Source organism: Schistocerca serialis, chromosome 5 (genome assembly GCF_023864345.2).
Source record: "Schistocerca serialis cubense isolate TAMUIC-IGC-003099 chromosome 5, iqSchSeri2.2, whole genome shotgun sequence".
NCBI lineage: Eukaryota > Metazoa > Arthropoda > Insecta > Orthoptera > Acrididae > Schistocerca > Schistocerca serialis.
In genome coordinates this window covers 249,213,467-249,225,467 of record NC_064642.1, presented here as the reverse complement: position 1 = coordinate 249,225,467, position 12,001 = coordinate 249,213,467, and positions in this window count along the sequence as shown.

Genomic DNA, 12,001 nt, shown 5'->3' with positions numbered 1-12,001 from the left:
TGAGTGCAGCTAACTTTCAACAATCTTCTGTAGCTCTTTATCTCTAATCCTGCTATTTTGTTCTGATCCGATTTTCCCACAGTACATGACTCACTACCATACAGTGTTGTGCTCCAAAAGTACTTTCTCCGAAATATCTGGCTCACATTACATCAATGTTTGATACTAGTAGATTTCTCGTAGCCAGAATGTCCTTTCCGACCGTGCTAGTCTGCTTTTTAAGTCCTTCTTGCTCCGTCCGTCAAGAGTTGTTTTGCTGCATAGGTAGCAGAATTTCTTAACTTCTTCTAGTTCGTAAGTTTCTCACTGTCTTCATTTCTGCAATTCTCATTACTTCCTGCTTTCTTTGATATACTCTCAGTCCATATTCTGTACTCATTATACTGTTCATTACAGTCAGTACCTCATGTAATTCTTCACTTTCACTGAGGATAGCAATGTCATCGGGGAATTTTATCATCGGTATCCCTTCGCTTTAAATTTTAGTCCGCTTTTGAACATCTCTTATATTTCTCTCATTGCTTCTTCCAGGTGTAGACTGAACGGTAGAGGTGAAGCACTACATCTCTGTCTTTCACCCTTTTTAATTCGAGCACTTCGTTCCTGGTCTTCCAGTGTTAATGTTCCCTCTTGCCGCTTCTGTGTATTGTGTATTACCGGTCTTTCTTCGATTTACTCTCAATCCATGTTCTGCCCTGATTAGACTGCCCATTCCATTCAGCGAATCATGTAATTCTTCTTCACTTTCACTCAGGATAGTAATGTCATTAGCGAATCATATCATTGATATCCTTTCACCTTGAATTTTAATTCCACTCCTGAACCTTTCATTTATTTCCGTCATTGCTTCTTCGGTGTACAGATCGAGCAGCAGTGGCGAAAGTCTACATCGCTTTGTAATTCGTGCACTTTGTTCTTTGTCTTCCAGTCTTATTGTTCCCTCTTGGATCTTGTGTATATTGTAGAGTATCAGTCTTTCGCTTTAGCTTACCTCAGGATTTTGAATATCTTGCACCATTTTAAATCAACGAACGCTTCTTCCAGGCCGATGAAACGTATGAACGTGTCTTGATTTCTCTTCAAGCTTCCTTTCATTGCCAACCGCAATGTTAGAACTGTCTCTGTGATGCCGTCACCTCTGATGAAGCCAAAGAGATCATGTAACAGATCCTCAGTTTTCTTTTCTATTCGCCCGTGCATTATTTTGTCAGTAACGTGCATCCAATGGGCTGTTAATCTGATTGTGTGATAATTCTCGGACTTGTCGGCTCTTGCAAGCTTGCGAATTGTATGGATGATTTTCCTCCAAAAGTGTGATGGCATATCATTAGCTCCATACATTCTACACCCTAAAGTGAGTAATCGTTTTGTTGCCTCTTCCCCCAATGACTTCAGAAATTCCGATGGAATATCTTCAAAACCTGTTCTGAATTTTGATTGTAATACTGGACCCTCTATGTCTTCCCTACCGACTCCTGTTTCCTCTTCTATCACTTCATCACTCATAGAAGTCCGCAATGCACTCTTTCCGCCTATCTCTCATCTGTATTTAACAGTGTAATTCCCACTGTTTTCAGTTTCACCAAAGGTTGTTTTCATTTTTCTACAAGCTGAGTCCGTCCTTCCAATAGTCATATTTTTTCGAGTTATTCACATTTTTCATGTAGTTGTTCCGTCTTAGCTTCCCTGCACTTTCTGTGTATATCATTCCTAAGTGACTTGTATTTCTGTAACCCTGAACTTCCCTGAACATTTTTGTACTTCCTTCTTCCATCGATCAACTCAGGTATTCCATCCGTTACTCATGGTTTCTTTGCAGTTTTATTTTTGGCACCTATGTTTATCTTTCCAACTTCTGTGACTACCCTTTCTAGAGATTTCCTTTCTTCTTCAACTGAACTGCCTACTGAGCTATTCATTATCGCCTCAGAGAACTTCAGGCGTATTTCTTCATTCCTTAGTATGTCCGCATCCCACTTCTTTGCACACTAATTCTTCCTGACAAGTCTCTTTTAAGATTTAGCCTACTTTCCAAGGTCACCAAATTGTGATCTGAGTCTATATCTATCTCTGGTTACGCCTTACAATCCAGTATCCGATTTCGGGATTTCTGGCTGACCATGATGTGTTCTAACTGAAATCTTGCCGTATCTCGTGGTCTTTTCCAAGTATATCTCCTCCTCTTGTGGCTCTTGAAGAGAGTATTTGCTGTTACTAGTTTCAATGTATTGCAGAACTCAAATAGTCTTTATCCTCTCTTATTCCTACTACCAAGTCCATGTTCTCCCGTAACTCATTCTTCTATACCTTTCCCTATAGCCGCATTCCAATCCTCCACGACACTAGATTTTCATCTCCCATTACATACTGAATTGCCCGTTGAGTATCCTCGTATACTATCTCTATCTCTTCATCTTCTGTTAGCGACTTCGGCACGTATAACCGAACTATTGTTGTCAGTGTTGGTTTACTGTCGTTTCTAATGAGAATACCTATCACTGAAGTGGCCACAGTAACATGCCCTCTGCCCTACCTTCCCATTCATAACGAATCCTAATCCACTTATACCATTTTCTGCTGGTCTTCATATTATCCTGCACTCGTCTGACCAGAAATCCTTGTCTTCATGACATTTTACTTAGCACTACTAAGTCTAGATTGAGCCTTATCAGTTCCATTTTCAGATTTTCTAGCTTTCTTACCACATTCAAACTTCTGTCAGTCCTTTCTGCGACTCATGGAATGTTCGTTGGTTATTGAGTCTTTCTCTCATAGTTGTCTCCGCTGTGGCAGTCCTCTCCCGGAGATGCGAATGGGGGACTAGTCGGAAATCTTTTGCCGATGCAGAGATCATCATCTCAATTTTTCAATAACAGGCCACATGTCCTGTGGATACATGTTATGTGTCTTTAATGCGGTAGTTTCCAATGCGTTCTGCATCCTCATGCCGCTGATCATTGGTGATTCTTCCCCATTTTAGGGGCAGTTTCCCACCTCAAGGGCAATAAAATGCCCTCAACCTCTCTTGGCTCTTTGAGAGGGCCGTTGGCATAATGAGGGTGACATGTTGTGCCGGAAGTCTTCAGCCAACACTGCTGGTGATTTTTTTTATTAGAAATATAAAAAGGGCTTGAACATGCCGAAAGCTTTATCTCTATAGTCAATGCCTGGCAGCAATTTTTCATTAGCTTCGTCTGTGTTGTAAGCCTGAATGCGAACAGGGTCCGGTATTAGGAAGTCCCTTCATTAGTTCTACTTGTGTCAGCAATAATTCAAGCAATTGACAACACAAATTAATTTTAACGTTAATTGCGCCAGTGCCAGTAAATCTGTTAATTGTAACGAACGCAGCGCCGCCTGAGTGATGGCCATTTAAAATGTCCTTTGGTGAAACCTGCTGCTCCAACCCATTCCGTTTCTGGCTGTAACTGAGTTTCGTAATACGTAAATCAAAGGTTCTTATTTATTCTTATTCGTCAACGATGTTTTTACCGACAGAGAGACAATGGAACGATATTCTTTTATCGAAAGAATGGTTGTAAGCTCATAGTACGTTGCTGGCAGAAGTGAGGAGTAATTCGTATGAACAGTTTGCTGAGATGCGAATTGAGAAAATAATGGGTACAGCTGACATAACGAAAAATTTTAAGTGGCAGTTGACTAGGTATTTCATGACATAGGGAAGTATCATTCATTAAAAAGTTTTCTACTGAATCCACTAATCCTCATACTATCAAGAGATATCTTTCTTTTCCAGGAAGGCATACATAACTTCTTTAGATTTTGTTTCTGTAGTTTACAGACTAAGATGCACTGAGGAGGCAGTGTATGGAGGCAATCAACACTACACTTTAGATATTACAGGGTGTTCAAAAGTTTCTCCGCAGTGCCGTATGACTGTTAGCCGCGCGTGCCGTATGCCGCAGTGAATATACCAAAATGAAACTCAGTGAAATACAAGTTATTAATTTATGGAATATTCATTTTTAATTACAAACTTTCACATCAAATGTTGAAAGTGTTCCCTCTGTTGTTGAATACAATACAATACAATTCGTCTAATCATGTTGCCATGTACAAACTGTAACATTTCTTCTTTAACAGAAGCAGTGAAAGTGGATATTGCTGTTTTCAATTCATCGATAGATTTTGGACGGCTTTTATAGACAGTTGCTTTCGCTGCACCCCAGAAGAAAAAGTCAGTTGGTGTTAGGTCAAGCGGTCATGGAGACCAAAGTCCCTGTGAAACTTTGCGATCACCGAAAACATCAGCAAGCAGTGGCATTGAAACGCGACATGTATGCGCAGTTGCACCATGTTGTTGAAAACAACCGTTCAGTATTTCACTTAACACATGTTCTCTTATGAATAGGTACAGAATATCACTGCAGTATCGTTGTGCGTTTATTGTTTCGTTGAAAAATACGGGACCACAATCCGACGTCTAGAAATTGCAATCCAAACTCTTATTTTCATAGAATGAAGTGGTTCCTCATGAATACACAATGGATTTGCAGTACTCCACATATGAGAATTTTGCGAGTTCATGTACTCGGATACATGAAACCAAGCCTCATCAGTGAAAAACGTTTCATTAAGAATATCCCTTCCATTTTGTTAAACGAAATTTTTGAACCATTGACAGTAATGCAGTCTCTTTCCATGATCAGTATTTTTCAGTTCTTGTACGACTGTCACTTTGTATGCGAAAAGTTCTAATTTTTTCCTTAGAGCTGTGTGGGCCGTTCCGACAGTAACATCGATTTCTTGGGCAAGTTTCCTTACTGACTTGTTCGCACTCATGGACATTTTAATCGAAATATCGAGCAGTTTATCCTCAGACAAAACGCTAGGACGACCACTTTTCGGTGCATCTGTCACTGAACCCGTACTTCGAAATTTGTTAATCAAATCTCGCACAGTATCGCGATGTGGGAGTGTTGTCTCCGGGATAACTGAATTAGATGTTTGACGAACTGAAACTATGTATTTACCGCCAGCTTTGAACAATTTTGCGACTAAAAACACACGTTCTTCAATGGTTAGCATTTTAACAGTGACAAAAATGAAACGAACGAACAAAGAAACTAAGCTTAAACATTCACGTCAACATGTAACGTCACACACCAACAATACTACTGACCCTGGCTGAGGCAAACGAAACAGTGGAGTATTGGAACAGACCACTTGAAGGCAGGTAACCAAGGTAGGCGGACAATCATGCGGCACGCGCGGCTAACGATCATACGGCACTGCAGAGAGACTTTTTCAACACCCCGTATATCTTCTTTCACTAACATAAAATGGTTGTACATTCATTGCTTTCTTCTTGAAGGGTAATTTCGAGCTCTGTATTGGATATTTAGTTCCAAAATAATATCAGAGAGAAAATAGAGCGTATAAACTGATAAAATGTGATATTTGTCAAGTAAATTCGACATCATCTTACATGATTTGACATCTTATTTATGATGATGATTATTATAATATTTTCCATTAAATGTAGTATATTGGGACTTAAATTTTACTGGATTACAAATTTAGCTCTATAGAAACAAGTAATTGTTCGGGTGATTTCAATTAATATTTACTTACCCCAATTTCGTAATTACTGATTTGGGTTTTAACACTTCCCGTCATTCTTCTACAACTGTCCTATTGTCACATGAATCACAGTAACTGATAGATTTATAGCCAAGCAAAATTACTTATCAAAGTAAGCTGCCACCCTTATGTACAGAATCAGCGAATGATAAGTCAGTATAAAAAGAAATTTTTTAGGCAAAACCAGATGGTATTTGCGGGTCAACGATCGACAGTTTCATTTGCACTAACGGTACAATAATCTGTAAAACCTACATGGAACATATGCACATCTTAAGTCAGACAGAACAGTTATAGTGGTGGGGGATAGTTTCTTAGCTGATTTCCTTCATATTATTGAAGTTAAATAGCACTTAACATATTATATAAGGAGTGTGAGTTCACTGGAACTGTCAAATGCCTCTTAGATACTGTTTCAGGGTGTATTTTGTAGGGTAAGGTAATTGCAGCACTGTCTCACGACCGGTCTCATCACAAACCATACAAAAAATGATTCAAATGGTTCTGAGCGCTATGGGACTTAACACCTGAGGTCATCAGTCCCCTAAAACGTAGAACTACATAAACCTAACTAACCTAAGGACATCACACACATACACGTCCGAGGCAGGATTCGAACCTGTGACCGTAGCAGCAGTGCGGTTCCGGACTGAAGTGCCTAGAACCGCTCGGTCACCGCGGCTGGCCAAACAATACATTTTTGATCGACATCAATTTGGATTTCCTGCGATGAAATATGTGTCTCAGAAGAGTCTGTTCCTGCAGACTTGTTGAATTTATCGCTGTAGATACTAACTAGTTTACAATTAGCATGTACGGCTGATATCAGGTAATAACAAACACACTGAAAAATTAAAACACATTCATCAGTTGTCTTAAGTCAGTCTCACTGTGCCATCTATCGATGCAGGTGCGAGTGCACTCTGTGGCACAGTGAAACTACCCACTTTGAATATGGAGTAGTGACGAAATAAGTACCGAGCTACATCTGCCATGCTAAGTCTGCAGGTAGACGCCCTCGCTTATGGAAGGAGGACGAGATCAAGTTCAAACTTAGATGTTAGTTTAACACACATATCAGGTCGTAACCACATTCATTACGCTCATAACATAGATGTGCACGTCAAAAAATTCCAACATCAATCACAATAATAAAGAGCTTCTAATTCAGGATATTCTCTTAGTTTCACCCTTTTCTTCAGTTTTGAAAGACAAACTGGTAATTTCGTGCACTCTGTGAGATAATACTGTAAAACCTTTCGATCTAACGAAACCACACAAACTGTATCAGGGAAACGGTTGTCACTGATGAAAAATATGCAAGACGAGAGAATAGAGGTATGGAAACCCTAGAGCTCTAAAAATATGTAGATCAGACATGAAGTTGGGGAGGGGAGACTAATATGTGGCAGAAACCTTACCTAAACACAATTTAAAGTGAAGTAATAAAGTCTGTCTGGATAAAACTTGTATGCAAAAACATCTAGTATGTCATATTTGTTGTGCGCCGTGCTAAAGGATTAAAAGAGAAATGTGTTTTCCCAGGCTTTTTTCCACACTACAGGGGAGGTAACACGATGGCAAGGAACTGGAAAGTAAGGTTAAAGTTATATTCCCAAGTGACACTGAAAATAAGAACATCAAGTGTCGTTGATACGACACTGTAACTCCAAGAAGCTGAGATCAATGCTGAAGATGCTGCTAATTCTACGAGAGAAACAGAGCTCCAGATCCACACAATACAAAAGATTCTCTTCTTATGTCTTGTGTCTTGAGCGACTAAACAGACCAACGGAATTGAGGCGCAGGTATTTCTCCAAAAGTGTTGAATACGATGCTTACTACCGCAGTTCGAAAGGCACAAATGAATAAGATATATTTTCTCAATTAATACCTTCCTCATCTTCAAACTTATTGTGTGTGAAGCTAAATCTATAGTACGATATAGATTTTTCTCCTTTTAATGTGCTTCTTTTTCTGTGTTTTATTTTCCTGACACGTTGAAAGAGATGTTTCAGGATGAGTGTTGTAAATTTATTTCTTTGTACAAATATATTTCCGTTTACGACATGAGGTGGTCAGGAATATAACTGCCATTTTCATTAACACGTATAAATTCATTTTCCATGAACAGAGTATTGAGGTGTTGTAATTTTATATAACTCTACATCGATGTAGTCGAAACCTTTTTAATGTGTAATGTGAAGCGAGATGCGTTGAGCGGCGTAGAAACATCGATAATAGGTTGGCAGAAACAGGTACCAACGAAGAGTCGGGAACGAGAACAAGAAGGAGATTGTCGTGCCGCAAGAGTGTATTGCGTCCGTGGCCGATGGAAAATAAATGTTCTGACAGTGATAAGTTTTGTAATGTCGGTGTGTACCGACAAGGAATTAACAACCATATGTGCCGCGTTGCTTATTAGTCGGAGCTCCTGCCCGGCACATTAATCTTAAAATCTACGAAATACAGACCGCTAAGCTGCGTCAACACTGTAAGCAGTGACGCATCCAGGAAAACCTCAAGGAGGGAGCGCCTTGTGCTACCTTAACTTTTACCATAATAAAAAGTAATCAAGTCACATGCAAAGTTCAATGAAGTTTTATTTAAACTGATTATACACATATACAAGATGATGCCATCTTATGGTATAAAAAGTTACAGTTGTGATTCTTTTCCTTAAATGATGAATTCTATGCGCCTATTCTTCCTCGCAAATTGGTTAATTACATCACCAATAGGACAATCAATGTCAGGATGAGTGTTCAACAGGGCTAAGCCATTAAACCGATCCTCCACCATTGTAGATCTCAGCCATGTCTTTGTACGCCGCAATGTTGAAAAACTTCTTTCAGCTGTAGCAAGTGATGCAGGTAGACAAGCAAATGTTTTGTACAGCGTATGCAAAGTAGGCTAATCAGATCTAAGACAAACTGACAACGCTTGCATAAGAGACTCATGATCTTTAAGAGCGTTTATGCACTTTTATACACGAAAAGTGATTCTCCTTCACGTGCCAGATAATTACCGTCATGTTTCAGCGGTTGTGAGGGCAAAAGTATGTTGAATTTTAAATGATAAATATTTTCTTCAGCAAAATGTTCTCTCATGTCAGTCGTAACATGGTCCAGTGCTGGAATAAAAACAACTCTTTTCCAATATGTCATAGTATCATCATTATGATCGCAGTTTTCCCTGTGTCTTTGCCTGTAAGATGAGGAACACTCATCTCCACGTCTAATTCTTCCGTAACTGCCTTCGCCTCTTCAACAAAACGAGCAAAGTGGCTATCAGCATAAGCTCTTTTGCCGTCGTACACCTTGAGCATTGAATCTAATTTTGCTTTTGCCATCGTGACGTCCAAGCTAGGGTCTTGTAGGATTTTTGCTGACTGGATATGTTATGCTCATAATGTCACTCAGTGTAAATAGAGTGATGATAAACTAGCAATAAGAGAGAGCTCTAGGAGAATATTATCTTTGGCAGCCGTTGTTCTATCCCTTCAACACTGTATTTTTTTAACAACTTTGCATGGCCGCCACTTTTCTCGTAGGTATGTGTTAGCTATCTATGTGCCAGACACAAAAGTATAACATACGATTACGCGGGCGCGTGCTACATAGGAAAGTACAAGTACTCGATAACTCGATATGATAACGCTTTCCTGTGTCGTGATCTGATATTGAGAACTATATTCAAGTGACAAAAATAGTTGGATACCTCCTAATATCTTTCGGACCTCCTTTTGCCCGGCGTGATGAGGCAACTCGACGTGGCATGGAATCCACAGGACGTTTCAAGTTCCCTGCGGAAATACTGAGCAGTGCTGACTCTGTAGCCGTCCATAATTGCGAAAGCGTTGCCGGTGCAAGATTTTGTGCACGAACTGACCTCAAGATTCTGTCCCATGTCGGGTTATTTGGGTGGTCAGAGCATTTGCTCGAACTGTCCAGAGTGTTCTTCAATCCAATGGCGAACAATTGTGGTCCGGTGACATGGCACATTGTCACCCAGTCCATCGTTGTTTGGGAACACGAAATCCATGAAAGGCTGCAAATAGCCTCCACGTAGTCGCACATAACAGTTTCCAATGATTGGTACAGTTGGACCAGAGGATCCACTCCATTTCATGTAAACACAGCTCATAGCATTATGAAACCATCACCAGCTTGCACAGTGCCTTGTTGACAACTTGGATCCACGACTTCGTTGGGTCTGCACCACACTCGAACCAGAACATCAGCTCTTCCCAAGTGAAATGGGGACTCATCTGACAAGGTCAGGTTTTTCCAGTCGTCTAGGGTCCAACCGATACTGCCACGATCCCAGGAGAGGCGCTGAAGGTGACGACCTGCTGTTAGCAAAGGCACTCGCGTCGGTCGTCAGCTTCTTTATTCCATTGGCGCTAAATTTCGCCGGACGCTCCTAAGGGATAGTCCGTCATACGTCCCATGTTGAATTCTGCGGTTCTTTTCCCGCAGTGTTGCTCGTCTGTCAGCACTGGCAAATCTACGGAAACGCCGCTGGTCTCGGTCGTTAAGAAAAGGGTGTCGGTCACTACGCTGTCCGTTGTGTGAGATTAAGTCTAAAAGTTGGTATTCTCGGCACACTCTTGACACCGCGGAACTCGAAATATTGAATTTTCGAAATGCAACGCCTATATAGCTAGCTGCAACTACTGTTTCGCGTTCAAAGTCTTTAATTTCCGTTGTGCGGCCACAACAATGTCGGACATCGCTCCACAAAATTTCAGGCGAACTGCCGGATGTTTGCAAGTTCCTGCCACAATATTTCGGCGCAGAGTCTTCTGGCCATCTTCAGGTGATACTCAGATGGCCAAAAGACTCTGCTCCGAAATATTGTGGCAGGAAGTTGCAAACATCTGGCAGTTCTCCCGAAATTTTGTGGAACAATATGTATGCCGGGAAAGTTTTAAATCTCACATGTCGGACATCTTTTACATGAGTCACATGAGTACAAATGACCATTCCGCCAATGCACTACTCTTCTATATCTTGTGTACGCGACACTACCGCCATCTGTATTAGTACATATCGCTATTCCATAACTTTTGTCACCTCATTCCGCAATTGACAATGGATTTACCGATAGCAGCGAGGATGCTGTGTTTACGGTGACTGTTGTTTTAAATGCGAACTTTTTTTAGGTTAGGCTTTACCAAAAATGTTCAAATGTGTGTGAAATCCTATGGGACTTAACTGCTAAGGTCATCAGTCCCTAAGCTTACACACTACTTAACCTAAATTATCCTAAGGACAAACACACACACCCATGCCCGAGGGAGGACTCGAACCTCCGCCGGGATGAGCCGTACCGTCCATGACTGCAGCGCCCTAGACCGTAGGCTTTTATGTGACTGTTATTGACATTAAATGAAACAACAAGTTTACTGTTACCAGTCACCGTTTCATTTATTTCCACGACGCGTTTCAAAGGTTTAAACCTCCATCATCAGGTGGATTTACATGAGTTAGTATATAAATGTGATGTGTTACAACAGCGAAAGGAACCTGTGACCACTGGAGGCAGTGCCACAAGTCCCTCCAAAAAATTGTAACACAACACACACACAAATTTCATATTAACTAATGTAAATCCACCCGATGATGGAGGTTTAAACCTTTGAAACGCGGCATGGAAATAAATGAAACGGTGACTGGTAACAGTAAACTAGTTGTTTCCTTTAGTGACTATTGTTGACAGTAGGATTTTTTGATGCGTACCGCGACTGTTAAATCAAGATACAAGGATATTAATATTTTCTTTTTATTATTGCGGGTGGTTGTACAATGAAATGTACCAAGCCGCAACCGAACGGAAACCCATTCATTTGAAACAGTGTGGAGTAACGACTATAAAAATTATGTGTTTGGCATACATAATGTGTTAACGACGCGTCTCTTATGTTCGTTGCTGAGTGTGGATTCGCTAAAAGAGAGAATTCTACCAACACTGCGCGTTCCTGCTGCATATACATCGGGCTACTGCGATCAAGAGCAAAAGCAAAGTTTGGACAGCCGTTGAACTGCACGCTCGGTGATTGTGGACTGACAGCTCGGACGTCGACGACTCGCTAACAGCACTAACTGCTTCGGAATTGACTTGGAAAAACAATGATAAAAAGCTCAAGTCTTATGAACTATATCCCTAAATAATGCTGTAAGAGATTTTTTGCATGTTTTTGCAAAATCGATGGTACATTTTATTGTCACTTGTTTCACGCAATTGCAAATTATCACAATGAACTGCATTTGTTTTTTCTTTCCAGTAACATTGAGAACTATAGTTAAAAGTTGTTTCGTTCACTGAACCTTTCTTCACTATAGACGATATAGTTCGGCAAACCCGCTAAGTTCCGAGACTGTGCTATTTATTG